The sequence below is a fragment of the Limulus polyphemus genome, unplaced genomic scaffold, assembly GCF_000517525.1.
Source record: "Limulus polyphemus unplaced genomic scaffold, Limulus_polyphemus-2.1.2 Scaffold1635, whole genome shotgun sequence".
Taxonomy (NCBI): Eukaryota; Metazoa; Arthropoda; class Merostomata; order Xiphosura; family Limulidae; genus Limulus; species Limulus polyphemus.
In genome coordinates, this window is record NW_013667245.1 from 147,812 (window position 1) to 154,887 (window position 7,076).

The following is a 7,076-nucleotide window of genomic DNA, read 5'->3' on the forward strand; positions in this document are numbered from 1 at the left end:
CTTTTTTTTCATCCTATTCAAACAAATGAGTATGTAAGTTGTCTAACTTGATAATTAATTATTTCTCCTTTCAACCACAATATGTTTTAAGTAAAAATCTTATTACCCTTATTGATCATAATACAACACATTTTAATTACTTGTCAATGTACTTGATATACAAAAGATTAGTGATGAATTACTGCATATTTTAAAAACAAACAATGATGATCATGTGGTGGTATTTAGTAAACATTAGTGATTCATTCACGAAGTAGGAATATAAAGATTATCTCCACAACATTTGGCAGAGTTTTTAGTAAACATTACAAGTCATTTCCACACAAAATCAGTTTTTAATAAGTATTTGTCCGTGAATATATTGAGTTTTTTGACCAGTCAAGTGCAATATGATTTTCATGTTAAGATTAACAATACATTTCTTCATCTCAAATGTTACTTGCATAATCTCTAAAATCTCCTAAATATATTTCAAACATTTCTTCAGTAAAACTTTATATTTGATCATTATTAGTTTTTCTACACTAACTATATACAAGGTTGGTCAATTTGACTGACCTTATAACCACCAAAAAAAAGAAATCAAAATAAAACTAAACTATTTTCTTTTCTTTCTTTCTAGAAATGACTTCAAATTGTAACATGAAACTATGTTTGTTTATCCTAAGTAGCTTTAAACTCATAACACTATACATCTATTTATACTTGATTGCCCTTTGAACTGTGTATAACTACCAATACAATTCATGCCATTATAAGTTGTAAATCACTTGGGGAATATGTGGCTCACGTTATGCTATTGAATTACATTACTCATGAGCTACTCAAAGCTGCTTGTGTGTGTGTGTGTGTGTGTGTTACCTCATGAAAATTTTTTATTATATTATTATTATTATTCAATTTACCTAATCTAACCTTAATTAACCTAAAAAGGTTTCCTATTTTTACATTTTAATTACTTTTATAATAAATAAAGAATACACATGAAAAACAAAAAATAAAGTACTTACCTGGGCCTTCTTTTTATTTGCTGTTGACTGTTGAAGACACTTAATCCTACTTTTTTATACTAATGGTAGTAGTAGTAGTAGTGCACTAAATAATCTTTATTTAATTAGATAATTCACCAAAGAACACAGAATAATAACATGCAAAAAGCAGACAATTTTCCATAACTATCACAATTTTTCTGGCTTTCTAACTATGGAACAAGAGCCATTACAAATTCATCCCAGCTAAGCAATGTGCTTCCCATAGGAACAAAGTTTGTACTGAAATAGAAATTAACATTTTCTTATACAGAAAACAATGTAATATAATATGTCATTTGATAGATGAAAACCTTGGGTCTCTATTGGTTAAAAATAATGTACTATTAAACATAAGAGAGAACTATTGACAAATCCTGAAAGAAAGGATGTGACAGGAGGATGTGGTAAGAGGGGTCTGATTTTCTATTTGATTACTGTAACCAAACAAAATTGAAGGATTGAAAATTATGCTTTATATGAGCAATGACAATATTATTATAAGTAATTTACATTAAATTTCGTACTTCTTGGAGGAATGGTAAATAAATTAGAGAAGATGGGAGCCAAGAGAAAAAATATCATATTTCTCACACTAAGGGAAATTCAGGATCTTTTTTAACATTGCCTTGTAAAATAAAGAACTTAAATCTTGTATACTATTAAAATATGGATTATTAGCTACAATTTTATGCTATACTAATTGGTATAACATGAACAAACAAAAAGTAGTTAAATTAAATTTTGAATGTAATTCACTAAAAATCTCGTGACATGCACAGTAAAGGATGCCTGTTGCAAGAGAGGTAATTACTGCTGAAAAGTCACCAGACATTTTCTTCTTCAAAAAGCCAAGGAGACATGTTATGAAGAGAGTGATGAGATCTCTCCAAAAAAGAAATAAACTAGATCAATTTGAAAAATGATTTCTGGCAACCTTGTTCAGTTGCAATATCTTCAAGTCACTTCTTTCTCTGGTTAATCAATTGTTGAACTATTTTGTGACAGCTGAGGTGTTTGGTATTTCTTGCAGTTTGAAGTTTTACTTTATATACCAGGAACTATTTTGTTCATGAAACGCCATGCATGGCACAATTAAATATTAGGGTTTGAAGTTGAATAAAAGTGTTATTAGAATAGAAATATACCATTTACCTATTTTTCATTAGTGGATGTCTTAACAAATAGTTAGGACTTTTAGTGCCAGATTTAGTTGCCATAATGTGTTAAAATGATGAATGTCAAAAAGATGTTAAGCAATATTTGCCAATTGTTAATCAAATTTAATACTGATTGGCAGTTTCTGCTAACCAAATCCACCATACTATTTTGTTCCCTATATAATTTTACTGACATACCCACACAATGCACAGAGAAGTTACTGGGGCCCCTGAGGGCAACACAGGGGGTCATACCTGAAAAATGAGCCCTTTCGTTACTCCCCAGAAGGCCCTAAGGATTTATACTAAGTTTGGGGAGAATTGGTCCAGCAGTTTGCCAGTTGATAGCAGAAACAATGCACAGGGAAAACAAAAGGGCACCTGGGGTTGACATGGGGAAGGGGTCAGATCCAAATACACACAACCACAGGCTTTAGTCAAATAATGGTTTAAAATTGGTTCTACATGTAGTTAGCTCTTATTAGCTTAAAGGTTTTATGATTGTTATTTAGAATTTTTTAAAGTGAGATTAGGCTAGTGACTTTAAATCAGATCAAGATTTAGGGATAACATACAGACAATGATGCATTTGCTCCTTCAAGACTGTCCATGTACATCCAGTTATTCACTCTTGAGAAAAATTAACAGTTAATGACAATCTTTATTTTTTGAAGAAACTGATTTCCCTCTTAAATTCCTGTAAAGTGCTGGCCTCTACTACTGAGGATGATAATTCATTTCAAAAGCTAATCACCCAGTTGGAAAATTAAAAACTGTTAAATGAAGACCAGTCTGTCTTTTCCAACTCTTAAACTTGTGTCCTCTCATCCTCTTATTTACATACTAGAGCACAAAGAAATCAGAGGCCTTTATCATATTGGTCCTTTGAATAATTTTGAAAACTTCAGTAAGATTATAACAGTCTTTTCTAAAAAGAAAATAAGATCTTAACAAATCCATTTGGGTTTTTGAAAAAAATGAGTGTATAACAGGATTTCAACTTCACTAACATATTTTATTTAACTGTCCATTCACAGGTGTGATCAATTTGACAAATCTCATAACCACAAAATTATATATACTATAACTTTAATGTAATAAGTGTATCTTTACGAAACTTGGCAAAGTTTTTAGTACACATAACAAGTCTGATTTTTTAATTAAGTATTTTCACTAAAGAGTTGTCTGTAAATTTACCAAACTTTCACTAAGTCATTCTGAGTACAAGGTGATTTTCATGTTACAGTTTTCATACTTCATTTGCATAGTAACCTCTAGAACCTCCTAAATGAGCATCAATTTTTTTCTTGGTAAAACTTTATATTTTATCTTAACACCATATATGGGCTTGGTCTGGTTGACCAGCCTCATAACCACCAAGTAACAAAAAAATATAAGATAAATTTTTTCAACCCTTTTTTTTCCAGTATTACTGTATATTGTAACTGATAATTACATACTATTTATTTTTACGGCCAAAGATAATTAACTTTTCATTTAGCTTTATTTTTTTACAGTTGCATTCAGACCATTTCAAAGTAGGCAACGGCTATTTACTGCATGGGATAAGTTTTGTGCAAACAAAGGATCCAGTTACCAGCATGTTCATCAACTTACACAACCATACTTGCAATGGGTGCCTGCAGTCACAAGTATTTTGTTTATTTAATTTTTATTTTCTAACCTAGTAAGTTTCTAATTTTAACATTTTAGTTATTTCTATATAGTAAATGAAAAGTAACCGTAAAAAATAAGAAATTTAGTGCTTACATGTGAAACAGTCATTTTCAAGTTTTTGTACTCACGACAGAAGTCCACATCATATCACTTGGCCTACATCTTATTAACAAAAGTGTGATTTTAGACATTTCTATAAAATTCAACTACATAACTTAAAACAAGAAATATTACCACACATAGAGTGTCCTAAAACTAATATAACTCATATGATTTTAACTAAGGTAGAAATGGGTTAAATCATTCTCATACATGGTTGAGTTCCAACACATGAAACAATGGAAAATGACAGCAAATTGTTCAGAATATAAGGAAAGGCTTTATATATATTTAACTGATAGAGCTCGCTTTATTATTTTTCTTAAAAGATTAGTCTAGCTTAGTGCATAAGGGCAGTCTCCATGGGATACCATATCCTTTATTGTCCATAATGTTATGATGATGAAAGAGGAAATATGAATACTTTTTATGCTAAAATTGCTGAGCAATACATCATGTGTTAGGCTAAGTACAATACAGATAAATTCTTGGATTCGATACAAAGGTACAATTAATTTGGGTTTCAACTATGAGTATCTGACAAAATGACATTTTGTTACTGTGCTTGTCCTAATATAGACATTATTTAGCAAACTTTATAACTAAAATAGTATTTAATTAAATTTCTTTACCAAAATTTGCACTGATATTTGAATTAACTGGAGCATTCATGAATAGAGTTACCAGATGTCCCTGTAAAACTGAGATCATCCCAGTTTTTAGACTTTTGTCCCAATCAGATACAGTAAAAGTATTACTCTCTCAGTTTCCTTATATATCAGTGACCGCGAGTTTGATACCTATGATTTGTCATTATCCACAGCTCCTTTATATTTCACTTAGAAAATAACCTGAAAAAGACAAACTACATGGTAGTGCACCATCCCTATATGATTGGTTATCTTAGCCTGTCATTGGGCAGCAGTGGAAACTGATAGTTGAAGACCTGCCCAGCCACAAAAAAGAAATAAAGCAACTGTTTTTTTATGAGTAAGTTAAAAACAACTTAGGTACATTGTTTATTATACTTATTATTTTTTAATAATATAAGCTTTTATTACATTTCGTTTTTCTATTAAATCAAAACATGATGCAATAAAAATCATATCATTTGGCAAACATAAAGTGTTAATGTAAACTGTTTCAAGAGTGTTACAACTTACAGTCACAAAGTATGAAAAAAAAAAGTCACATTTTTATGCTTTGGATATCTGGTAACACTATTCGGTATTCGTGAATAGTATAATCTGAGTTAACACTTTATATGTGTCACTACTAATACAACTACATGTACAACACCTTACCTGCATTTTTCATTTAACTTTTAAGAACATAAGCTTCAAACTTCTACTTGTGCGGTAAAACAGAATAACATATTAACAGTATAACTACCGATTAAAATTTGAGTTGAAACTGAAAGTTATATTTGTAATACCAAATATCCGATACTATATTGTAATAGGGATTGATAAGTGTAAACACATCGTTTGCAACTACCATCAAAGTTCTAAAAAAACATTAATTCATATTTTTAACTTTCTTTCCCTTAATATAGAGGTTACACACTACTAGTACTAACACTAAGTAATACTTAGTATTAGTATCACCCTTCTGTTCGCATTACTACTATAATTTATTATTACATTAACTTTTCGATGTCTAACGCTTATCTACCACAAACCTTAACTTCCTTTTCAACCAATAACAACACACATATTTAGATTGTCGCGCCACAGGGTATCAATTATATTTAATTCCGAATATTAATAATTTGTTTAAAAACATACAATTCACTGATGTTAAAGTATTGAAAAATCAAATGCAATAAAAAACAGTTTAAACCCTAAATTGCAATCAATAGTATTTTCTTACTCAGATAACGTTTATAAAGCGTAATATTCTTCTACAATGTTTATGTGAAAACTAATAAATAAGGATAGAAAGCGCAAGACTCAAAAGGTCAAAATCAATTAATAGCACTATTACTTCCTGTTTATGGTTTTATTTTGCCTTTATCAACTATTTCTATCACGATAAATACTATCTGTATGTTGCATTTGTGACAAAGTTCGTAGGACTATCTGTTACCGTTCTAAATTTTGACTACTGACTAAAGGAATGCAGTAAGTCAGCAGCACCTTACCACACCCAATACACGAAAAGGGATTAGCTGTTATTTTTTTATAACGCAAAGACAGCTTAAAGGCAGGACATATTTTGTAGTATCACACAGATTCGAACCCGGTTTACCAACTCAAAATCCAGGCTCAACTCGCAACTCTATCACGATAAACATGTATAATACAAAATAGGTTAAAGTACACACATATATTTTTAAGACGGCTTTTGTTGTTTCTTTGTTTGTTTGGAATTAAGCAAAAAGCTACACAATGGGCTATCTGTGCTCTGCCCACCACGAGTATCGAGACCCGATTTCTAGCGTTGTAAGTCCGCAGACATGCCGCTGTGCCACTGGGGGGCTTGTAGTTTCCGCTTGGTTATTGTAATTAAATGTGTTTTCCGTAAATTTGAGAAACTTGTATTATAATGTTTATTTATTTTTTAAGAAAGTAATTATTACATTTTTAATGACAATTTGAATATTTGTAGTATGCAGGCATATAATGTATTTTTCCACAACCATTAGTAATTTTTTCAACATTTTTATTTTTCGATTTCTATGTAGATTTGGTATAAACACGTGTTTGTTTGTTTTGAATTTCGCGCAAAGCTGCACCAGAGCTAACTGCGCTAGCCGTCCCTAATTTAGCAGTGTAAGACTAGAGGGACGGCAGCTAGTCATCACCACCCACTTGGGCTACTCTTTTACCAACGAATGGTGGGATTGACCGTCACGTTAACTGCTGGTACTGTAACAAACCTGGGCACAAGAAAGCTCGATGCCGGGAACTTCAACACAGGGGAGAAGCCACCGCAGGAAAGGCTGCTACCCAGATAGGTTGTTGGAACTATGGAGAGCAAGGACATATGAGGAGCCAGTGTAGGAAGAATACTACCAATAAGTCAGCCTTGGGGAAACAAGTAGTGGCTGGTGCTGAGGGACGCCCACCAACCCCCATTGTGAATGTCCCAACAGCTAAGTGTAAAATGG

At 31.6% G+C, this 7,076-nt stretch overlaps 1 protein-coding gene across 3 annotated transcripts in view; it reads right to left on the reverse strand.

Moving 5' to 3' along the window:
• Positions 1 to 5,649, reverse strand: part of LOC106464383 (GDNF-inducible zinc finger protein 1-like) — a 36,966-nt gene extending 31,317 nt beyond the window's left edge. For 2 of the 3 annotated variants that reach the window (XM_022392070.1, XM_022392072.1), the window contains exon 1: positions 5,269 to 5,649. The gene's annotated coding sequence lies outside the window, so the exon portion shown is untranslated. Of the gene's footprint in view, positions 1 to 3,958; positions 4,028 to 5,268 lie in introns of all 3 variants that reach the window. The other variant, XM_022392071.1, reaches the window with a different exon arrangement.
• Positions 5,650 to 7,076: the final 1,427 nt, after the last annotated feature.